This window comes from Capra hircus, chromosome 22 (genome assembly GCF_001704415.2).
Source record: "Capra hircus breed San Clemente chromosome 22, ASM170441v1, whole genome shotgun sequence".
Lineage (NCBI taxonomy): Eukaryota > Metazoa > Chordata > Mammalia > Artiodactyla > Bovidae > Capra > Capra hircus.
The window spans coordinates 54,639,645-54,664,246 of record NC_030829.1 but is presented as its reverse complement, the minus strand read 5'-3'; the positions used below and the strand labels follow the sequence as shown (position 1 = coordinate 54,664,246).

The window sequence follows — 24,602 nt, the reverse complement described above, 5'->3', positions numbered from 1 at the left end:
ACCCAGGGCTCCCAAAGCCCATGACCCCCCCCCCCGGGAGAAGCCTTCTTGAATCTCCCTGTGGCACTAGCAGGTCTGATCAGAGAAAAGTGTCTCTTAGCTACTCTAAGGCCTGAAGTGTGCCCACTCTTCTCACCCCTGGAAGACAGACAGTCTGGGGGAGCCAGGAGACCCAGGTTTGGGGTGCGCTGTGCTCCGACGGCTCCCTACGCTGCCTCATCTCTGCAATCTGGAGGGCTGTGGTGCCTCCCGCAGCCACGGAATTCAAGGGTATTAGTTACTTGAAAAAATTCTCTGTTTTGGATTCAGATTTCAGAAGGATATTTGAAATGCTGAACCTGCTGCCAGCTCTGTTGAAGACACAGGAAAGCCCACTTTTTCCTCCGGCCTTGGCTCCTGCCTGGGGCTCTGCAGGAGCGGTCATCTTCGTACCACCCAGCCCCCACCACTCAGATCTGAACAGCCAAGCCAGAAAAACACAGAAGGAGAAAAAATGTTAAAAAAAAAAAAAAGTCTGGGTTTTGTCTTAGAAAGTGCTTTTTTCTCTCTCGTTAGTAGCTATGTGCTCTCATGCAGGCCTTATCATTCATTCAGTCATTCCTTCATTCCAGCAGGCTGGTGTTTGACTGACAAGCACCTGTAGGTGCTCATGTCCCTCTTGGTACACACCCCTTGTAAAATATTTTAAACATCACCCCTGTACTCAAACATATTTATTGAAAACACACTGTGTGTTTCAGGCACTGAGCTCGTCAAGCCCCGGAACACATTGGTGTCCAGACGTGGTCACTCTCTCAAGAGCTCATGGTCCTCTGCTGGAGGAGATACACCTGCGGTTGCAGGGCAAGGCTGGCTGTGGCAGAGACCCAGACACAGCACCTGCCATGGGAGCTGGAGGAGGGCGCCCTCCCGTCTTGGCCAGAAATTGCGGGCGTTTTGGAGCAATTACCCAGGGGGTGAAATTCCACACCTCAGACTCTTATTGAATCCCCTACTGACAGAGCAGGAGGGTACCTGAGAGCAGTTGGAGGCCAGCATTCCCAAAGTGGGTTCTGAGAAGTGCTAGTTTTGTGGGTGTTAATCGACATTCAGAATACTCAATATGCCCTTGTGACATACTTGGGGGTAGCCTGCTGTGGGCCCCAAAATGTCTAGATTTGTGGGCGATATGATCACTCTGCTTTTTCTCCTCCTCCCTTGGAAAAGTATCCTATTTACACTTCATCTATTTCCATCCTCCTTCCAACTCAAATAGGATCAACTCCATGGGTACAGTTTGTGCGGGTACATAACCCAACATTATATCAGGAAAGGGCTTCCCTGGTGGCTCAGTGGTAAAGAATCCACCTGCCAATGCAGGAGACCTCGGTTCACTCCTCCAGAATCTGGAAGATCCCCTGGAGAAGGAAATGGCAAGCCACTCCAGTCCCTGGGAAATCCCATGGACAGGAGCCTGGCAGGTTACAGTTCGTGAGGTGGTAAAAGAGTCGGACACAACATAGTGACTAAACAGCAGCAAATAGACATTGCTCCCTCAAAAAAGGCTGCAAGTCGAGTTAGTTTGGTAAACGCTGCATCAGGCAAAACCAAGTCAGTCAGTTTCTATGTTGCTGCTGCTGAGTCACTTCAGCTGTGTCTGACTCTGTGCGACCCCGCAGACGGCAGCCACCAGGCTCCCCCATCCCTGGGATTCTCCAGGCAAGAACACTGCAGTGGGTTGCAGTACTTATCATAGCCTCGCGTGTTCATCGCTTTGTGAAATATACAAGGGTGGGAGGGGCTAAGGTGTAACCGCGGTGCTCTGTTCTAGGGAGCGTCCGAGAAGGCTAGTGCGTCCCTAGAGTGTATTCGGGGGATCCTAATCTAGTCCAATCCCTTGGTCACAGATAAGGAAGCTGAGGCCCAGTTTCACAAACAGCCCAGAGAATGGCTGTTGTTCACTCGCTAAGTTGTATCCAACTCTGCGACCCCATGGATTATAGAACACCAGACTCCTCTATCCTCCACAGTCTTCTGGAGTTTGCTCAAACTCATGTCCATGGAGTCAGTGATGCAATTAAGTCATCTCATCTTCTGTCACCCCCTTCTCCTCCAGTCTTATCTTTCCCAGCATCAGGGTCTTTTTTGATGAGTCAGTTCTTTGCATCAGGAGGCCAAAGTATTGGAGCTTCAGCGTCAGTCCTTCCAATGAATATTCAGGACTGATTTCCTTTAGGATGGACTGGTTGGATCTCCTTGCAGTCCAAGGGACTCCCAAGAGTCTTCTCTAGCACCACAGTTGGAAAGCATCCATCCTTCGGCGCTTTCCTTCTTTGCAGTCCAGCTCTCACATCCGTACATGACCACTGGAAAGACCTGGCTCTTGGCCAGCATCTCACAGGGAGCAGGGGGCTGAGCTGGGACCAGAATCCAGGGCTCCTCCCCTGCCTGCAGGCCGTTTAGGGCGTGTGGTTTGGGCTTTGCCTGCTGGTGCCCTGTGAAAAGCGTGAAATCCACGTGGGCTGAAGCAATCCTGGGGAGATTCCTGGAAGAGGCAGGATGTGTATTAGAAAGTCTGAGGCCCCTGCGAGCCAACGCTTTGCGACTTTATTGGCCATACAGTGGTGGCACTGAGAACCAGGTATACACTAGAACCTCACTGATGCCCAATCTGCTGAAAAGCGACTTCAGGATGGGGTGGCCTCTCACCTGAGGAGATGCTAATCTCCCTGAGCTCACGAAAACATGGAAGCGCTTGGAAGTGTGTTTTCCAGGTCCCATCTTCCAGGAAGCCCTCCCAGACCCCGATTGCAGCCTCTAAATCAACGTGATGCCCCCACCCTGAGTTCTCATTCCGGACGCTCTGTAGTGTTGTTTTACCCTTCCTCTTTCTTGTGAGTTTTGTTCTTAGCCAGTGTGAGGTCCCCACTAGTTTGAGAGCAGAGCTACTGGTTCATTCTTCTTCGTTATTGTTAATGCTTATGAAGAGCTCACCATGTGCCAGGCACACGTGTGCCAGCCCTCCATATTTCCCCCTGCATCCTCTCACTTTGTCTCTGTCACGGCGCTCTCCAGGCGCTGTTTCTGTTCCCATATTATGGAGGAGAAAACTGAGTCACGGGAGGTAGAAGTGACTTGGTCGAGAACATGGACGAGTAAACGATGAAGCAGAGATTTGAACCCAGGCCTTCGTTTCTCTTTATGGCCTGGCCTGTAAAATTGGATGGAACTGGGTTGTGAGTAATCCCACAGGCAGGCTTCCCAGGTGGCTCAGTGGTAAAGAATCCGCCTGCAGTGCAGGAGACACGGGTTTGATCCCTGATCTGGGAAGATTCCCTGGAGGAAGAGATGGCAACCCACTCTAATATTCTTGCCTGGGAAATCCCATGGACAGAGGAGCCTGGTGGGCTATAGTCCATGGGGGTTGCAAAAGAGTCAGACACGACTGAGCAAGTAAACGGCAACAGTCCCACACTCACCCTGCTCTCCGGGGCCAGCGACTGAGGTTGGGGGTTGGGGCTATGCTCCAAGCTCAGCCCTGTCTCTGCTGGTTCACTGTGAGAGGGTCTGGGATGCGAGGTGCAGTCACCTGAAATGCAGGAGTGCAGGAGTCCTAGACGGACAGTTGTTGGCCTTCAGGCTTCCACACCCTCTGCCCGTGTGCCCGGACCTGCGCCAGGTCTTGTGTACCTAGTCTCACTCATCCTCATGTCTCTGCAGAACTTCCTAGGCTGGGAGTCTGGCAGTTTTCCCACCAGTCACCCCTCATCCTACCCTTTCACCTTTATTTATGCACAAGAAAACGTGGATGCAGGGTTCATAGCTGTGTCCATGTGGACAAAATGTTAACATTGGTGATACCCAACTGCTACCATCCCTGCAGGCCTGCCTGGGCCGGGGGCTGGGTTCTCCTTTCTTCCGTAATTAAAGATTCACCAGCGAGGACAGATTCATCAGTCTTTCATCGTTTCAGTCCCTGTTGAAGAAGACAGGGCACTGGTTGTGAGGCAGTCCTGGCTGCCCGCTCATGAGTCCAGCCTGGGCTCTGGCCACCATGTGCATGAGGTCAAGGCCTCAAGTGGGGAGCAGGTGGGCCCAGCCCAGCCTGGGGAGGCCCCTAGGACATCACCAAAGGGCACTCATCATGACCGGTGACTGATTCTGCTTTCTGCCTCACGTGGGCTGAACGTCAGGGAGAGGCCCACAGAGGCTCAGAAAATGAGTGTGTGAAATTAAATAGTCAGGAACCAGGTAAACAACCCATAGCTAGGGGCTTCCCAGGTGGCTCAATGGTAAAGAATCCATCTGCCATGCAGGAGATGTGGGTTCGATCCCTGGGTCGGAATGATCCCCTAGAGAGGAATTGGTAACCAACTCCAATATTCTAGCCTGGGAAATCCAATGGACAGAGGAGCCTGGTGGGCTATAATTGATGGGAGTTGCAAAGAGTTGGACATGACTTAGCAGCTAAACAAAAACAAGCCCTGTCTAGTTAAAACTGCTGCTGCTGCTGCTGCTGCTAAGTCGCTTCAGTCGTGTCCGACTCTGTGCGACCCCATAGACGGCAGCCCACTGGGCTCCCCCATCCCTGGGATTCTCCTGGCAAAAACACTGGAGTGGGTTGCCATTTCCTTCTCCAATGCATGAAAGTGAAAAGTGAAAGGGAAGTTGCTCAGTCGTGTCCGACTCTTAGCGACCCCATGGACTGCAGCCCACCAGGCTCCTCTGTCCATTGGATTTTCCAGGCAAGAGTACGGGGGTGGGGTGCCATTGCCTTTCCCGCTCGTTAAAACTATGGGGTATATATGCCAGAAAGTTGCTCAGCAAGCAGAAGAAAGAAATGGTAACCATGTGACATGATGCAGGTATTAGCTATTGCTACAGTGATCATCGCTTTGCAATATATGTGTATCTAATGACGTGTGCACCTTAAACGTACATACTGTTATACATCAATTATATCTCAGTGAAGCTGGAAGTATATATACCCTCCACATTCTAACCAAAGTTAGAAAAAGGTAAACTCCCAATACCAACAAAACATTTCCTGGGATGATGTGTGGGAGGCCCTCCATAAGGGGCCAGCTTGGAAAAAACATCCTAGTTGGCAACTCTCGTTTTTAATATTATTGTCATCGATGTTGCTGCCCTGGTGACAGACCTCACCTGCTGTGCTGGTCTAAGGCACGGCAGATAACTCCTCTGGAGCTCACCTTCGTCTTCTGTAGCACCACTGCAGTACCTGCCTCACAGATTTGGGATGAGGAGGGGATGAACCAGGATCCCTTAATGTTGGTGTTCATTAGGGAAATCGTTATTGAGGAAACTGAGCCTGACACCCGTCTCCTGACTCGGCAGGGCCCTCGTGTGCCCCAGACTGGGAGGCAGGGACAGCCTGGCAGGACAACACGACACGGGCTCTGCCACCTTCTGGCCGTGTGACCAGGGCAAGCCTCCCGCCTCTTCTGGCCCTAGTTTCTCCCTCTGGATAGAGCAGGTGATCTCCCAGGTCCCTTCTGGCTGCTCTGACTTCCACGAAACCCTGCAGGTGGCTGCCCCTTGCGAGGCTCATGTTTTTCCCAGAAGAGGTTTAGGGATTGGAGCTCTGTGTCAGCCTCGTGCCGGTGGATCCCCTGCAGCTCTGCACCCTGATCTCTGGGAACCCTGGGCTGGACTGTCTTTCCGGGAAGAGCACAGCCTGGCTCTGTAGGGAGTGAAAGAGAACAGGTTGGGGTGGCGATGGGAGCTCAGGGCCCTGAACTTGTTGGTGGATGGAGCTCCAGGTGCCAGGGGATAGGGAGGCAGCTAGAGGAGGGGCAGAAAATTCAGGCAAGGCCAGATGAGCAGAATAGAGAGGCCCTGGCACAACTGGGGACAGCTAACAGCTGTTGGGATGGAACCGAGCTTCTGACACCTTGAAGGGCCTGGTCAGCCTTGGCTTAGGTATGGATCCAGTTTGTGAACAGGGCAGGGGAGCAGGAGGCAGGGCTGCTGCGCTGGACACCTGCCATTCACCCCTGGAGACCCACTGGCCGCCCTTATCCCCCCGCTGTGCTGGGAGGGGACTCGGAGGGCTGCATCCGTTCAGCACCGCCCCCCCCAGCTTCCTGTTGGCTCTGCCAGTGGGAGCCCTGGCAAGCCCTGGAGTGAGGGGCAGGGAGCTGTTGAAGTATTTAGTCTTCCAGCTGTCCCCCTGGTGGTCCCCTTGGGCTGGCTGCATGCCTTGCCCACAGGTGAGAGCTCCCACTAGGGGTCTTTCCTTGCAGCCCGTGCTGTGCCTGGGTCTGGAAACTGTTTCTTCCCCCACCTGCTTCCAGATGCGGGGTGGCAGTGATGAGCCTTTTGCTCCCCCCGGGGAGCTGTACCACTGCTGCCAGCAGCTTTGTCCAGAGGTCCTCTATGAGGCTCTCAAGACCCTGCCTCCTGCAGCTCCCCAGAACCGCAGAGCAGAGGCACTAGAGAGGGATTCTGGGAAGGGGGGCGGCGGGACCCTGGACCACAACTTCACCTGGAATTGGATTCAGTCTTCTCACCCTTGATTACTCCAAGGGATGGACCTGGGATCTCCGCCCTGCCCCCACCACCTGCCCCGGGATTCTCAGTCTGTGTGTCTGGAGCAGAGAAGGGAGAGATCGGGTAGGGAGCCCGGCAGGGCCAAGAGGACAGCCCAGCCCATCTCTGTCCTATCCACACGTGGCCCAGAGTGCAGCTCTCCCGGGAGCAGTCAGAAAGATAGTGCAGTCCCCGGCGGCTCAGCGGTAAAGGGTCTGCCTGCAAGAGTCAATCCGCCAGAGATGCAGAGGAGGCGGGATCGATCCCGGGGTCGGGAAGATCCCCTTGGGAAGGAAATGGCAACCCGCTCCACTATTTGTGCCTGGGAAATCCCATGGACAGAGGCGCTTCCTGGGCTACTGGACTGGGGGTGCAAAGGGTCGGGCGCAACTGAGCGCTCACTGTTATCGTCCACCACCCTCCGTTTCTAAATACCGGGCGGGATCAGTTCAAATATGAATTTTTAAGCAAATACTAAACTTCAAACAGTCAGATTCAGATCCTGGCCACCGGTCTGGAACCCAGCAAACACAGGCCCCTCTGACAGGCTTTTCTGGTCTTTGCTTGTAGGCTTGCCGCACCTGGAGCGTGGACTGAGGACAGCCCAGGAGACAGGTGAGTGTGAGACTGAGACCCCTGGTTCACCTGGGGCGCTCTGCATCCCATTTACACCTCAGCACCGACAGTGGGCCCCCTTAGGAAACCCTTGGGTTGCAAACCACCTGTCTGTACAGGCAGCCACCCCCCGGCCTCGCTAGCCCCTCCCGAAACCGACACTTCTCTCCTCGACCCCTGTGGACCTGCAGGTAGCGGGGGAGGAAGAGGAAGCAGGAAGCAGACGGGAAGCTGCGGTTTGGACACGTCTCCTGTGGCTGTGACTTTTCCCTTATGTCCTGCAGGGCCTGCGTGTTGCTGCTTTACCTCACCGTGACATTCCACCAAAACAGGGGGGCACTTGAACTCGCCCATGTCCTTTTGAGATAAAGCCCCACGTTCCTGGGTGGGTTACCCAGCTCTCATTTCAGTCATTCACACTTCAGTATCTTTTAACACCATCAGATTATTTTCCAATTATTATGTGACTGAGGTCAGCCACACCGAGGGGGTATTATTGACTCGGGGACTTGAGAAGGGAGAGCCCTGTGGGGAGGGCCTTGGCTCAGCCTCTGTGGGATCTGGAATGGAACAAGGGCCTGGAAGCCCACAGAGGACCTTCCTGGAGCTTCATGACTGTCCATTCGTTTATAAACGTTAGGAGACACAGCCCCTTTGCCTGAGGGACTGCCTGGGAGTTCTGTCAGTGGCTGTGGGCTGCCACTTCACTTGCAACCTCGGAACAATCAGAGAAATCGTCCTTTCACGGGGTGGGTGTGTGCAGGGCTCGGTGGAATCAGCAGTCACGCCAGAGCATTTGGGGCTTCCCAGGTGGCTCAGTGGTAAATACTCCGCCGGCCAACGCAGGAGATGCAGGTTTGATCCCTGGATCAGGAAGATCCCCCCGGAGTAGGAAATGGCAACCTGCTCCAGTATTCTTGCCTTAGAGAATCCCATGGACAGAGAAGCCTGGAGGGCTACAGTCCAAGAGGTCACACAGAGTCGGGCACACCAGGGCATTTGATAGCAGACAGCCGTCTCTACCAACACCCCTCCCCGCCGACCTGCCACAGTGCCCACATTGCCACCATCTGCGTCACCCCCGGGAAAGGAGGAGGAAGCTTTGAAAGCTTCTGTCCAACTGTCGTCCGTAGGTTAGTTACAAGAGAATGGGCGATTTGGACTTTCTATGTTTTCCGAGTTTCACATAGTAAGTGTATGTTATTGCATGGGTTTTACTCCGCTCTCTGGAGTGGTCTAGTGAGCCTCGGGCATGTCTGTCCATTGTAGAAGCTCTCTGATCAGATTAGCCTCAGCAGATGACAGGGTCTGGGGATCTGGGAAATGGGCAGGTAAGTTCAGATGGAGAAGTAAAAGGCCGTGGCGGGGAAGGATTAAAGACCTGCCAAAGGTGGGCATGCTCTGCTTTTTTTTTTTTTTTTTTAATTTATTGGAAGGAGGATGGCAGACTTTTTAAAAAAAATTTTTTTTTTAATTTTGTATTGGTATGTAGCCAATTAACAATGTTGTGATAGTTTCAAGTGGACGGCAAAGGGACTCAGCCATCCGTCTACATATATCCATCCCCCCCCCACCCCCATAACTCGCTTCCCATCCAGGCTTCCACACAACATTGAGCAGAATTCCCTGTGCCATACAGCAGGTCCTTGTTGGTTATCCATTTTAAATATAGCCGTGTGTACTCGTCCGTCCCAAACTCCCCAACTATCCCTTCCTCCATCCTCCCTGCTGGCAGCCATGAGCTGGTTCTCTAAGTCTGCGAGTCTGCCTCTGCTTTGTAAATAAGTTCTTTTGTATCGTTTCTTTTTTCGATTCTGCATATAAGGGAAGTTCTTCTCTATTTGACTAATTTCGGTCAGTGTGACAATCTCTGGGCTCATCCATCTTGCTGCGAGTGGCATCGCTTCATTCTTCTCAATGGCTGAGTAATAGTCCATTGTGTACTATGTCCCACATCGTCTTTGTCCATTCCTCTGTCAGTGGACATTTAGGTTGCTTCCATGTCTGGAGTATTTATTTCACATAGGAATGATCTGGCTGCTCTGGGAGCTGGGGGGACGGTGGAACGGCTGGGAGGCTGGTGCAGTCCTCCTGGAGGCCTGGACTTGATGGTGGCCGTGGGGAAGTAAACAGACGGATTGACAGTCAAGATGTGGGTAGAAAGGGGGAGAGTCACAAGTGGGCGCACTTTTGCGATTTAGGCAAAGGCAGACTGGCGGACACTTGCAGAGATATGGGGAGGTGCCTTTGTCAAACTCTCGCCCCACACTGAGCTCCGAGAGTCCAGCTGCCGCCCTCTCAGGGGACCCTGCCTCACAGTGGCCCCGGCGGGTCGGCCAACAGGTACCTCAGCCTGCGGGGACCGGGGAGGCCACCTGCCTGGGGCCCCATGTCAGGGCCCATGGGCTCCCAGACTGCGCCCAGGATTCCAGAGTTGCTGAGGGGATGAACGAATGAGAAAACATGGCCCCACAAAGTGTGACAACTTGGTTTAGCATTTTCCTCTAATTCAGCGAAGTCTCTTCCTTCAGCATCTTTCCTGACAAAGAAAAAATTGGCCATTATTCCTAGAGATCCACTTGGTCTGACTTGATTTCTTTTTTAAAAAATACGTGTTTATTTCTTTTTCACTGCTGGATCTTCGTCGCTGTGAGCTTTTCTCTAGCTGCAGCGGCAGGGACTACTCTCTAGCTGCAGTGTGAAGCCTTCTCACTGGCGTGGCTTCTCTTGTTGTGGAGCACGGGCTCCAGGGAACGTATGTAGATCATACTTCAGTATGTAGACCGTACTTCAGTAGTCAGGGCTCCTGGGCTCTGGAACAGAGGCTCAGCATTTGTGGTGCACGGGCTTGGTTGCTCCGTGGCACGTAGGGTCCTCCTGGAGCAGGGATACAACCCGTGTTCCCCGCATCAGCAGGTGGATTCTTCACCACTGAGCCACCAGGGAAGCCTCTGACCTTGCTTCTTGCCTGAATGTCCTGGTGCTCCTGTCCTGGTGGGTGTTAGCACAGGAGTGGACTGAGTAGCAGCTGACAGGCCTGCTTCTATCTGCCTCTCACGGGACCCTCACAGCGACCCTGGGACACAGGCCAGGAGGCATCATCAGCATCCTCCCCATTATACAGACAACAAAACTGAGGCTCAGAGGGAGGACATCCCTCACCCAAAGTGGCCAAAACCCGAGTCGGGAAATTCCACGTTCTGTGAATTTTTCCCAGTTGTCTCTTTTGCCTTTAACCTCTCAGTAACTTCTAGAGTAAATGACCTGGCACATTTTGCTTTCAGAGCATGCGTTGGTTACCCGCTAAGAAAACATTTCTCTTCCTTTCACTCAAACTGTTTGAACTGTTTGGCCCTCTTGTGCTTCTCTCCACATCCCTGTGAATACGTCTTTAGAACAACCCGCGGCAAAGCAAAAGATGCAGTGAGACACCACGTCATTGGTACAATATCCTTCCCAGCGTCTGACCAGCTTTCTTGGTGGCACCTGTTTCTTCACTCATCTGACTGTCATTTCTTGAGTCGAGTGCTGGGAGGACAGCAGCAGACAGAGCAGATGTGGGCCCTGCCCTCAGTGGCTGCCGTTCCGTTAAGGGAGCAGGACAGTGAACAACAAAACAAGATGCCACCTCTCAGGCTGTTCAGGCTATAAACAAGAGTCAAGCCAGGGAGAGGAGGTGGGGGAGGCAGCAGGGGAGGCAGGTTTATAGAAGGTAATCAGGGAAGGCTTCTTGGAGGAGGTGGCCTTTCAGATTGAATGTAAGGAGTGAGAACATTCCAGGTCAAAGGGAAAAGCAGAAGTCCTGAGGCAGGCCAAAGCTTATCTGGGGCCACGGAGATGCCAGCATGGCCAAAGGGACAGAGCAGGGGAACACGAGGTGGCTGTGACATCAAGGAGGGAGGTGAGGGCCATATGGCAAAGACTCTGGCTTAACACCAGGGTGGACAGGGGGGCAGGCACGCTAGATTTCAAACCGGCCTGTGTGGCCAACTTGCAGCCCCTAGTTGCTGTGTGGAGAGTAGGCAGCCAGAGGCGAGGGGAAAGCAGGGAGACAGGGAGGAGGCTTCGGTGGCGGCCATAATTTCAGGTGAGAGGTGCTGGTGGCTGGACCCAGTTGGGGCAGTGGTGGTGGGGAGAAGTGGCTGTGTACTGAACAGATGGGGAGGTTGACCTCATGGGACTCACTCTGTCTTTGGACACGGGGGAAGAGGGAAGGAGAGGAACCATGGGTGACTCTGGGTAGGGCGAGCGCTGTCATTCTGACGCTGCTGGAGTGCTGATGTTCAGGCCTGGCACTAACCACCCAGAGTTAGCACAGACCCCAACACACAGAGAGCACTGTTCCCAATGAGAGCATCCCCACCTCAGACGCCAGCCACCAGTGGGGTCTCCAGGCTACCATACTTTTACTTTTACTACAAATCTGGGGGCTCCTGCAATGCCTCTGGCTTGGTGACTCACTAGAATGACTCACAGAACTTGGGAAATTGCTATACTTACAATTACAGTCTTATTATAAAGGCTACAGGTCAAGACCAGATGAATGAAGAGACACATAGAGTGGTCATGATTAAACTGCACCTCTCTCCCTCTCCTCCCTGGAGGTGGGGCTGGCTCAAGCCCCACCCCTCCGCTTCCCTGATTGGTCCTTCTGGTGACCAGCCCCCATCCTGACTCAGCTCATTAGCATAAGCTCAGGTGTGATCCCAGGGGCTCACCTCTGTCTCTTGGGAAATCCCAAGAATTGAGAGCCTCCTTCCCAGGAACCAGGGACAAAGGCAGTTTAATTTTTTATTAAACAGCAGGCTGGATGCTGGTGCCATTTACTGAGACCAGCCAGGGGTGGGGGCTGGAAATAGTAGGTTCGGTGGGGGGAATGAAGGGTAGTGCTTTGAGCACCTCGACGCTAAGATGCTCATTGGACAGCTAAGTGGAGGTGGGGAAAGGCAGTTGGGTCTGTGAGCCTGGAGCTCGGGGTAGAGGTCAGTATATAGATCATACTTCAAGCAGTAGGGCTGGAAGGGGTAATTCAGGAAGGGAGTGTCGTCAGGGAGGAAGAAAGAGCCAAGGGTTGTGCTGGGGAGCACAGTGTTTGGGGAGCAGGGAGCCAGTCCAGGAGACAGAGGAGCAGTGGGCTTAGAGGCCTCTGCCTGGCCCCCCAGCCCGCCCCACACACTCTCCCACGGTGGAGGCATGTGTCTGCTCACAGCCTTCTCATCCCTCATCCATGGCATGCGGACACTGGGCTCTGCCCACCCCTGTCAGGGCGCACAATCACCACTTAACATGTGGGGGAAAGGCACTTTGCAGAAATGCCCGGCAGAAACCAGGACCCATGGTCCTCATTCAGGAGTGGATGGGAACCCCTGTCCTAACAGCCAGATGGTGCAGTTGGGAGACTGCCGTCTGAGGTGGGATTTGGCAGCAGCTTGATCTGAAGCACCTTAAATCTGCAGAGGCACGCCTGGCAGCCTCAGGTCCTGGCTCCCCACCCGCGAAATGGGAGCGTCCTGGTTGAGTGGGCTCATGCCACCTGTTGAGAGAGACAGCCCAAGGAGCCCAGCTGGGGAGGATACACCCCGATAACTTCTGTGGTCATCAGGGGCTCTTCTGTCCGTACCTTCAGCCGTGTATGTGGCTCTGCCGGGCTTGACAGACGCGTGGCGCATCCCAGCCAGCAGGGCCCTCCCCGCACCTCCCATTTCACAGAGGAGTGGGCTAAAGCCGGGAGAGATTGGGCCAAGCTTCCCTCTGGCAACTGTTACTCTCTCCTGCCTTCCTATGTAAGGGAAGGGAGGGAGGGAAAGAGATGGGGAGAGGGATGGGGCCCAGGGTGCTGTGCAGATTCTGGAGGATGGAGGCTCACCTTGGCTTTCAAAAAGAAGGGAGCTAGGAATCCTGACTCCATCAGACACTTGGAGAGCGAGTGAGTCTTAGAACACTCTCAGTTTGGACCCTGTCAAGCCGGTCACTTTACCTGGAAGTCTGTGACTCCACTCTTTGATTCTCCTTGTGCAGCGAGCACGCTGGTGGTTTGGTCTCAGGTTGTATGGAAAGAAGCATCTAGAAGGAGACAAGCACTGAGTGATGTGGGGTGGAGGGCATGACCTCCCGCCACGCCCATGCACACATGACTTGGAAAGGACGCAGAACTGTGGGCCAGGGGCCTGGGTTTGAAAATGTCTGGGATCTAGAAGCAGATGATGAATGAGTCTGAGGGTTACTGGCCCATCCTGCTTTTGCCCACCCTCCCTGGGGAGCCACAGGGCCAGTTCTTGAAAAGCCAGTGCCCTTTCAACTCTCCCAGGGGCTCTGTGCTGCCTTCCAGAAACCCTGACTCTCAAACTTCCTTGGCTGGTTCTTGGGCTGCAGGTCATATTTCTGGAGCTTTTCCTGGAGCTTCCTTCCTTGATTCTCAGTGTCTCAGTGTCTCCAGTGCCTCTGGAGAGATCTGAGGTGGGGCAGTTAGGAGAGAGCGGGCGCGTCTCTAAAGCAGTGCAGAGCCGGGAGCTTTGTGTGAGCTGTCTCACTGCAGGCTTGTGCCACTTCACAGGCAGGCAAACTGAGGCACAGAGAGGCTGAAGGGCTTGCCTGGATGATCCAGCCGACAAGCAGGCGAGCAGGATGGGAAGCTGGGCCCACGGGACCCGGAGCCTGGGTCCAGAGTCTGCCTGCTGCTCCCCACGTGCACGCCCTCACCTGAGTCTCCGAGGCTGGTCCCTCAGCTGGCTAGGCTGCTCCTTTCTCTCTCCTCTTTACCATCTTTGCAATGTCCCAGGGGCCCACCCTCCTCAAAGGCAGTTCATGTCTGACCCTGTTTTGGGACTCCCTTGGCTCAAATCCTAGAAGATCCCCAAAGTCCTGGAAAAGCCCCCAAATTGGGCCACTCTGAAAATAACCAGAGAAAATGAGAGGGCTTCCAGAACTGATTGGTTAGGGATCAGCCAGAAGGAAGGTTCATGCCCTTGGTTGCCAGAAATGTGATCATCAGGTCTCCAAGGCCAGAGTCTGAAAGAGCGGGCAAGAAAAATGATGGTGACAGATGACAGACAGATGGCTGCGTCACTAGATAGGCGCGAGAGACGCAAGAGGAGTGACTGGGGCATGGGAGAGGCAGAGGCGTGGTGTGTGGTCCAGGAGGGTAGGCCGGTCGCAGGTGTTTCTAGACCTGTGATGCTCCCACTGGGAGTGAACAATGACATCAGGAGCAGCTCTGGACATACAGGGAGGGAGCTCAGTTGGTTGAGGGGTGACCAGCACTAGGCGGTCACTCAGTGTCTGACCCAACAGCCCACTTACCCGGGACGAGAGCGGAGGCACTGCAGTGACCCCACGTGTTCACCTCGTCAGCTCTGAGTCATCAGAAGATGCTTACATTACGAGTGGGTTCTGCTGCACCTTATGTTGACAGTGCGGATTAGTTAATTCCCATTAAAGCCAACCCAGACACCGGTAGGCAAGGGAGCTGGCCCTCAGTAGGCTACCCTTCATCTATCTGGGGTACCCCTGCCACTCCTCCCCTTGCCTGGACTGTCGGGGGCCTTCCTGCACCCCGACCAGTGTCGTTTCTGTACTGGCAGATGGTGTTCCAGGCCCCCGCCAATGGCCTTTTCTTAGATGGTTGCCTTTAATTTTCCGTTTCTTTTTATGCACACTTGCAAAGTCCCCAGCTTCAGCCAGGCACGCCAAGGAGGGTTGTAGTAGCCAGACTGATCGATGCTGGAGGGCTCCTTGTGGCTGCCAGAGCCACAGTCCTGGGTGGGGGTGGCTGCCGGCTCTGCAGCTGTGGCTGCCTGCCTCTGCTGCTGGCAGCCAGAGCTCCGGACAGGTCTGCACCCTGCAGACCCCTCCAGCCTGGAGCCTGGGATGCTGGAGAGAGGCCCACAGCTCCGGCAGGGCCTGCCCAGGACATTCTCAGAGGGGTAAGTGAGGGGCTGTGAGCGCCATGGACCCTCGGAGGCTGGGAATGAGGCACAGCTTCTGGGACTTGTAGAAAAGCAAAGCTGGTAAAGCCATTGCTGCGGAGGCTGAAGGAGGAGACCGCTCAAGAGCCCGTTCCTGGTGATTCCGTGAAGTGGCAGCAGTACCTGGCCCTGCTCAAATTTGCAGTGGCCTGGAATTCTGGGGCAGGAAGGTTGCCCTTGACTCACGGCCAAAGCAAGGAGGTCATAGGACTTCCCCAGAGGACCTTAGCTCCTTCCCTCATTCTTTGCCAGATGTTGACTGAAGGCCGGGTACATGCCAGGCTCCCTGTGGGGCACCAGGGTGTTCGAGGAGGATAGGAATGAGGCCTTTACCCAGAAATGTCTCTAGACGTGCCAGGAGGATGGTTGCTTAAGTAACTGTACTGTCCTGTGGTGGATAATAGGAAAGGGTCTGTGCAGGGGAGGAACAGGCCAACTGGACTTCAGGGTGCTAGAGAAGAGTTTACAGGGAAGGGGTCATTCGGATTGGGTCCTGAAGGATGAATAGGAGTTCTTCAAGGGACAAAAAACAGCCAAGATGTTATGAGTGCATGCAAAGAGATCTGAACATACAAAAATGTAATAGTAGGTGGTAACAAGCTCAGCAGGCCTGAGCAGGCACTGCAGAAAGTAAGCAGAAATGATTGACAGGGCCATATCATGAAAGGCCTCAAATGCCAGGTGAAGCAGTTTGGACTTGATCCTACAGGCAGGCGAGAGATGACGTTTTTAAAGCAGTGATGTGATGTAGTCAGTTTTGCATCTTAGAAGACTCAGTCTGGCTACCATATAGACAGGGTGAGGGGGGACACAGGAAGATCCCCGAGGAGACAGCTGCGTCCTCCAACTCTTGCAGGCCAGTGCTCTAGACCAAGGTCACGGAGACGGGAGGGACAGGGGACAGCTTTGCTGTTTGTTGTCTGAGTTTGAGCTGCAAGACAGGTTGGAAGGTCGACGATGAAAGCAAAGGAAGAGGCTGGGGTGATTTCATGCTGGACCGTGGGGACGGGCTGGGTGCTGGGCCCTCTCGATGAGAGAGGGAATGGAGGAGGAGGAGCAGGTGGCGGGGGCGAGGGGAGCACAGGAGGGACAAGCAATGAGCTCGAATGTGGCCTCTGAACCGAGGTGCTGGGGGGGCATGGCTTTCAGGTAGCAGCACCCAAGGCCCCCTCACCCCCTTATTCCCGCGTGCTCCATGGTGACGCCTCCGGAGATGCTGAGTCAAAGCCAGGTTTACGACCCCACGCCCTGAGATTCCTGGTCCTCCACCCACGGCACTGAATTGTGCAGCAGCCATCAGTCAAGCAGTAAGATCTTAACGTTGCACCTACCATGTGCTTAGCCCGATCTTCAGGGCTTGGTGGTGAACCACCCCGGGTACATGTGTGAAAGAGGAGTGCCACTCACTGTCTGGAAGATTCCCAAATATGAATGGGGTGCTGCTGACCAGGTTGGCGGTGTAGAGCTGGGGCTGGAAATTAGGGCTTTAGAAAGCCCTGCCTGCTGGCTACCTGCCCAGAGACCCTCGGCAGGGCGGCAGAGGGGTGAAGGAGGGGTGACTAGGGTCTGACTGGTCGAGAATCACTCTGGCCCCCAACTCACCCTCTCCTGGGATCCTGCTTGACTTTGGAAAACATCTTGGAGTTAGGATAAATAGAAACAGAGATTAGGGACTATAAATAAATAGAATGAATAACAGAAACAGGAAATACAGATAGTTTCTGAGGTGGGAGGCGGCATTGCTAGAGATCTGGGGGTGCCTGGCTTTACGGGGAGTTACCGGGACAGATAACTGTTGTATCGAACTCTTGTGCTGGTCTTTCCCCTATTCACGCATATTCTCTTCACACATGGGGATCAGAGAGGTGAAGCAACTGGCCTGTGTCACACAGCCAGTACGTGGCAGAGCCGGGCTCCTGCCCCAGCCTGGCCCACCCAGGAGCAGGGCTTCTCCTCCCCCTCCACCCCTGCCAGGCCAGTGGTGCACCTTGGTCTCCCGGTAAAGCTGAGAAAGCTAGAACATTTGCCAATAGTATGAGATTCATCCTTGAATAACAAAATTAAGTGTTTTTCCTAAAGATATAGACTGGTTGGGAGCAACTGAGGGTGTGTGTGTGTGTGTGTGTCTGTGTGTGTGTGTGTGTGTGTCTGTGTCTGTGTGTGTCTGTGTTGTGTGTATAGACACACTGTCATACTTACGTATTATTGAGCACCTACTATGTGCCAGTAATACATAAGTGTATGTGGGCTTTCCAGATGGCTCAGTGGGTGAAGAATCCACCGGCAAGGCAGGATACACAGGTTCAACCCCTGGATCTGAAAGATCCCCTGGAGGAGGAAATGGCAACCCACTCCAGTCTTCTTTGCCTGGGACATCACATGGACAGAGGAGCCTGATGGGCTATAGTCCATGGGGCTGCAAAGAGCAGGACAGGACGGAGCGACTGGGCAGCTGCAGCGCTGTGCACCGAGGCAGCGGATGCGCTGCCTGAGCCCCGCTTGGCTGGGCTCCTGGGGAGCCACGGGCGGGCATGTGGGGCGGGGTCTTCTACATGAGCAGGTCTGGACAAGCACACAAACACATGCGTATGCACACATTAGTGTCCAAGCCCATGTCATGAGGGAAGACACACTGGCCTCACAGAGACCCACGCGCCTGCCCCAGACTCGTGCGCCGGTGCCTGCTCACGCCCACAGACATCCACCCTGGGAGCCAGCTCGGGGGTGGGCACTGACCCCTCTGCCCGGTGTACTAGTCAGAGGGTTTGAAGTGCAGGCCATCCCGTTCCACCCTGGAGCTCGGCATAGGACCTAAGTCCCAGGCCCGTCTCCACCCCACCCATCACGACACCAGGGCCAGAGCTCCTGGGCTTGATGACATGGGGGCAGCTTTGCCAGGGGCTCGACTGAGAGTCATCACCGCCTCCGTCCCCTGAACACGCCCCTGGGCCCTGGCATGCACTGTCTCCTCTCACGTTACTCCAGCCCTGGAGGTGGACCCAGTTATTACCCCATCTTACAGGCGAGGAAACTGAGGCTCGGGGAGATGGGGCCTTTTACCCAGGGTCTCACATAGTTCACAAGTAGCAGGCCCGAACCTGAATGCCTATGCCTTCCTGACAGTTCGAGGCCTCCTGGCACACGGGGTACTGCTCTCCCGATGCCTCAGGCCTGGTTCCCAGACCATTGTCGTTTCCTGCTGGCATGGCCTCTCTGGGCAGTGACGTGTCAGGTGGGAAGAAAGAAGGACTTTGAGCCTTACAGAGTGGCAAGGAGGCCCCACTCGTGGGTGGTGAACAGGCTGCTCTGCAGACAGACACCCCTCCCCACCCCCACCTCAGAGTCCTAGCCGTTACATGCAGATAACGATAGCGCCCGCGCTGGATTTTATTCAGTGTTCAGCGAGATAGCACATAAAGTGCTTAACCTGGAGCCCAGCACAGGGGGTGGCACTACTGTCTCATTATTCTTGGCATCTGTTCATTTACCTGTCAGTGATTTCCTGTGGGCCAATCTGATGGAGGAATAAGTGTGTTAAGCTCTAGACACATGGGGGCAGGCTTATATTCCAGTGGGAGAAGTGGAAGTATTAATGAATAAAGGCACTTTGGTGTAAAAGATGCTGGGAACGGGGTCTGAACGGGGTGCAGGGGGTGACACAGAAGGTACATGATGTCAAGAAGCGAGTAGAGCCCTGCAATGAAGCCTCCGAAGAGGTGGATATTTTCCCATCAGAGTGAGGAAGGGCATTCCAGGAGGAGGAACCAGTAGCGGCCAAAGTTTAGGACAAGAAGAGTGTGATGCACTGGAGAAAGTGTGCATGGAGCAGGTCCTGATATCCACAGGGTCAGAGCGTGTGAGCTGGGTGAGAGAAGCAGGCGAGGGTGAGACGGTATGGAGTGGTGGGGACTGTGGCCAACACGAGGGCACTTGACGTCTCTAAAGGGGAAGTGGGACGCAGCTCCAGGCAACAGTTGCTGTGATGAGAGCTGGCCCGGTGACGCTAGCTCTGCCAAGTTTTTAAGAGATGCCAGGTTTTTATGTGAAATTTCCTGACTTTGAAACGTTAAGCCAACAAGAGGGAAGTCAAACAAAATATACCCAGGGACCACCAGTTGGCAGCCTCTGGTTCAGGCCCTGAGCGTAAGGTGGTTATGGATGGTGGCACCAGAGGAAATGGGCCTGTGGGTTCCAGACCCTGTGCTGTGCTGCACTGGGGCCAGGACCCGGCACACGGACAGTGCCTAGTCAACCCCTGTTCTGCGGATGAGTCAGGGAGTTTGGGCTTTATCTGGAAGGTTAGGGGAGGCTGAGATTTGCGGCAGAAGAGTGAGGTGATGGGATGAGTATTTATGGCCATCACTCCACCTGCCGTATGGAGGCTGGCTTGGAGCGGGGAGATGGGAGGCAGAGAGATGGGTCAGGATACTTAGCAGGGTTCCAGACATAAGGCATCTGTGGCCAGGACCAGGGTTGTGGGGTGAGAGGAGAAAACAGATTCCACAGGAGTCAGTTTTGCAGAGATGGACTTGGTGAGTGCTGGAGAGGAAAAGCAGGGTGCCCCAGCTCCCCACCCACGTGGAGGTCTCCAGTGCATCTCGCTGAGGTAGGGAACCTGACGGGAGAAGTAGGTGGGCAGTGGAGGAGGAGCGATGAGCCTGGTTTGGGCCATGTTCAGTTTAGATACCCTTGGCACAGCCAAGAGAAGAGGTGTCATGGGGCCAGACATGGAGCTCTCAAGAGAGGGAGGGCCAAAGGCTCAGAACCACATGCCACCCGGATAGCAGCTTCTTTTTGGGAGCCCCAGAGATCCTGGTTCTGCGGTCTGAGTTGAGGAGTTTATTTCCTGGGTGTCGGTTTGTGTTTTGTTCCTAGAAAGCCTAAGGAGGGAGGAAGCAGACTGAGACTCAAGGCCAGAACACGGATCTGAGAATCCATCGGCTCTGATCCACACCCTCTCCCCATGATGCGGGCAGCTGAACCCGCAGGGAGGACAGGCAGAGAACACAGGGCTCCCCAGACCCCCAGGACGACCACAGGATGAGACCCCAGCCCCACGCCCAGGAGCAGTCCCCGAGCTCCACTCTCCTGAACCCTCGCGACAGGGTTTTACCTGCGCTTGAGAGAAGAAAAGGATTTGCTAAGCAGATTGATGGTTTAACAAGCCCACTTAGGAGCGCAGGCTTTTAGCGGCAGCATTTGCATTCCAACAATGAGTGTACAAATTATAAATGACTCCTTATCTATTTTTAAAGCGGTTTAAGACTTCTCATCTGCCGTCAAGAGTGTCAGGGAGCCTACCAAGGACATTCAGAGCAACGCTGCGCTCCTCCTGAAAAGAAAATCTTCTGTTAGGGAGCTCACGGTTACAGAGCTGCTCACACACCCCAGGTACCCGTGCGGGCATGGGATAGCCTCCGGCTCCTCTGAGCCTCTCGCGGGTCCCCAGAAGGGTGGCCTTTCACTTCTTACAGAGGAAAGGAGGCCAGCCCAGAGGAGCTGAGCTGAGGGTGCAGGCGTGCTCAGCTGTGGTGCAGAGTCACCAGGGGGTCACGACCAGGTCCAAGTTCTTTCTGCTGCATCTCAGGGTGCTTTGTCCCCAATTCAAGTTTCTGTCCCTCCATCAGAGCAAGGATGGTCTGAAATAGACCTTCAGGGGGTTTGGAGAGCAAGAAAGAAGGAAAAGGATAGAGAAGGGGAGCTGAGAGGTCAGGAGAAGGAGGCCCAGTTCCGTGTGGAGGAGGAGAGGGCCCTGAAGGCCGGTACCAGGTGTGGCCTGGTCCACACCCCAGCTTTGCCGCAAATTCTCCTTTCCCTTCTCGGCCCTCAGCTAACCCGTCTGCAAAGGAGTTTGTCCTCCAGATCAACTTTCCTCAGCGTGGGTCATTTGTGTTCCCTTCACAAGTATCACCGTCTCTGAAAATCGCCTGTACTTTCCACATACTCTTGCTTTTGTCAGCTCCCCTTTTCACTCGGGAGAAGGAAATGGCGCCCCACTCCAGTGTTCTTGCCTGGAGAATCCCACGGACAGAGGAACCTGGCAAGCTACTGTCCACAGGGTCTCGAAGAGTTGGACACAGCTTAGTGACTAAACAGCATTTTTACTCGATTATTTTAAAGATAAACTTTATTGTGCACCTTCAATAGGCTAGAATATCACTCGTCATATACAGAAGCTAACCATCAAAATGAACACAAATAAATGAAAAATAATAATTTATGTGATTAAATTCTACCCAGCAGTGTGGCCTGGATTCCTCTCTCTCTCTCTTTCTCTCTGTTAAAGAGAAGTAACTCATCAGGGATGGGTGTTAAAATCCATTGACCCTGAGCTGAGGCCTTGCTGCTCGAGGTAGCCACCAGGAGCCTGTTTCCACACGCAGGGACGCGTTTGTGCCTCCTGAGATCAGCCCTGTGAGGCCCAGTGTCTGGGGTCACGCTCTGTAGAAAGCCGGGTCAGAAGTCATGCACTGACGATTGAATCTGGGCAGATCTGGTTTGGAGAAGCCACAGGAGATGCTAGAAAGAGGGCAGGAGTGGGTGGGACTCCAGGACAGGCCCTGCTTTCTGTGACGAGGAGGTGGGCGCGTTTCCCATGCTTTCTCCCTTTTGATGAGGATGGGTAGGGGCGGAGGGGGTTCCTAGGGGGCTTCTGCCCAGCGCCCCCTCTGCCCTCCAGGGATTGCTGCTGGAGCCTCAGCTTCCTCCCCCACCTGGTGGGGAGAACGGCCCCTTGAGTTTGCCCTCATTCACCTGCAGAGTGAGGCAGCCCGTAATCCCCGTAATCCCATATTAATGAATTTATGTGCCCCGGAACTGGGTGAGTTAGGGGAAATTAAACTAAGCAAGCTCCCCTCCCCGCCTGGGAGGCTGGAGGGCGACCGGGGAATTGCTCCCGACAGGATCAGAGTCATGTTACATCCCATCCATGCTGAGCTCCAGGCAGTCTCCCTGTGGGCTTTGCCCAGGTTCTGGGGTCGGGGGTCCCCACTTCAGCTTTCCCTGCAGTTGCACGCAGGCTGGTGTGGCGTGTGCATGCTCGTGAACGTCCCTGCCTGGCCTCCGAGGGGCCTTCCCTACTGGGCTCTGCCCACTTCCCGGCCCTAATGAGGAGGGGGTTGGGGGTGGAAGGGGGAGACGCATTCTGATCAACCAAGAGCAGAGAATGTTCGATCAAAAGCCTCTTAAGAGACCTTCTAGTTCAGTTTCTCCGCAGCCACAGGTGCAAGTATGACTTCCATTTTTACAGGTGAGGAAACAGACCTAGAGAGGGGAAGGTCTGACCGCAGGCTCCTGACTCTGACCCAGGCTTCTCTCCCTGCATAGTTCCTCCTCTCGGAGGGGTGGGTGAGTGGCTTCAGAGCCCACCCTCGGGACCTGCCAGGCACCGTGTAGGTTTTCTCCTTATGCAAGCCTTGAGCTCAGGGTTCGACCCAGCTAGACCCCTATCTGTGCTAAGTCTGTTCTAGGAGTATCTTTATTCTCACTCGCCTCTGATCACGCCTCTGGGGACGCCTTCCTTCTCTCTGCCTGGACACTGTGGCCACTTCCCCTGCCCTTTGCCAAGCATGACACACAAGGTCTCCTCCATCTTCAGAGATTCTGAAATGACCTCCCCTGGGCAAGTTGGCGAGGCCAGTAGGCGCCAGCACATGGGAGGAGACCCCTCTCACCATCCAGGACACCCACCCACTGGCACCAGGACCTGCCCTTTCAGAGCAGCTGGGTTTTGCAGCGCAGAGTGTGTCAGGTCTTGGAATCTGGGGGGGTTCTTACTCCACTGCAGAACAGAGGGCCTTGACTGCAACTGCAAAGCCTGCCTCTCACCCAGGGAAAACCCTAGGTTTCTCATCCCCTGATACTTTGTCTGGTCTCTGCCTGATATCTGTCTGTTCTCCTTGATCAGCCCCTGCCCACCCCCTGTATTCCACCTCATCCTCCCAGGCCCCCTCCTCTTTCCAGGCAGGAAAAGATTGGTTTCCTGGGGGGCAAGGTGTGTAGTCCACAAGTGCCCCCAGGCTCTCAGAGCCAGGGTTGGCATGAGCTGGGCCAGGGTGGGGAGAGGGCAGCAGATCCCGTAGATGAGAGCCACAGAACCAGCCCGTCTGGAGTCAGAAACCAGAGGCTTGTGAGTGAAGCTGTTGCCGACGCCACTGATGCCACCGAGCCAGTTCACACCGTGAAAGGGCCTTTTGTTTTACATTCCCCCAACCCGCAGTTCCTGGGTGAGCAGTGATTCCATTTTAATTAAATACTCAAAGATGGGGGTTGAGCACGCTGCCTGAACCCTCTGCTCAGGGCCCAGAGGAAGCGATTCGGGAGACGCCAGTGGGGGCCCCACCCTGGCTAGAAAATGGTGAGCAGAGGGTGAGGCTGAGAGCCCTGGGCAGGCAGCTATGTGCCCTCGGCAGCTGGGTCATATGAACACAGAGGAGTCCACCCTGTCAGAATCCAGCCCTCCTTGGGTATCCCCTTAGCAGCACCTTCAGGGACACATTTAGGAAATTAAACCCAAGGGCAGGGGAGAGATATGTTCTGATTTCACACCGCTCCAGCAGGAAGGAGCTGATGGCTGGCTGTGCTGGAGGGCAGCCTGTCCCCTCCCAACCCCCGCCCCAGCCCGTCATGCCCTCTGATACCATCTTCTCTGCCTGCCACATGCTGGCATCTTGCCTAGAAGGAGTCCACTGTTCAGCAAGTCAGCCCAGACCAAACTCTGAGTCGAGGCACCTGTGGGAAAACCCAGCCCAGTCTGCCCATCCCGGCTTTCCCTTGGTCCATAGAATCCCTGCTCAAATGGCTCTTCCTCCAGGAAGCCCTCCAGAATATGGATTACCCGCTAACATCCCACACCCCCTGTAACCCATCCCTTTCAAAATCATTTTTTTTTTAGATTTGAATTCTTGTGAATTGGCTGTCTCTCCCCCACAGGACATGAGCCCCAGGAGGACAAGGGCTTTGTCTCTTTCGCTCACTCAGCACCTGACACAGATGACGCACTCAGCAGTGGTTGACTGATACACTTGGGTAGAATCTGTGGCAACGACTCCACTTAAAAACATGTTCAGTCACTCATGCATGTCCGACTCTTTGAGACCCCACGGACTGCAGCATGCCAGGCTTCCCTGTCCTTCACTATCTCCCAGAGCTTGCTCAAACTCATGTCCATTCAGTCAGTGACATCATCCAACCATGTCATCCTCTCTTGTCCCCTTCTCCTCCTGTCCTCAGTCTTTCCAAGCATCAGTCTTTTCCAGTGAGTCAGCTTTTTGCATCAGGTGGCCAAAGTATTGGAGCTTCTCAGCTTTACCATCAGTTCTTCCAATGAATATTCAGGGTTGATTTTGTTTAGGATAAAAAATGACAATTTCAGTAGCGTAAAAGTCCATTGTGATTACTGGTTTTCTGGGGCTCGTCCAACCAGCAGAGGTTCCTGAGCCCCTATTCTGCTCTGTGTCAGTCCCCGTGATGGATTATACAGGGGGGACAGTG

General features: G+C 54.4%; 1 protein-coding gene across 1 annotated transcript in view; it reads left to right on the top strand.

Moving 5' to 3' along the window:
• Positions 1 to 24,602, top strand: part of ATP2B2 (ATPase plasma membrane Ca2+ transporting 2) — a 378,813-nt gene that overhangs the window by 71,187 nt on the left and 283,024 nt on the right. Inside the window, 1 exon segment of the mRNA XM_018038308.1 lies at positions 7,102 to 7,146. The gene's annotated coding sequence lies outside the window, so the exon portion shown is untranslated.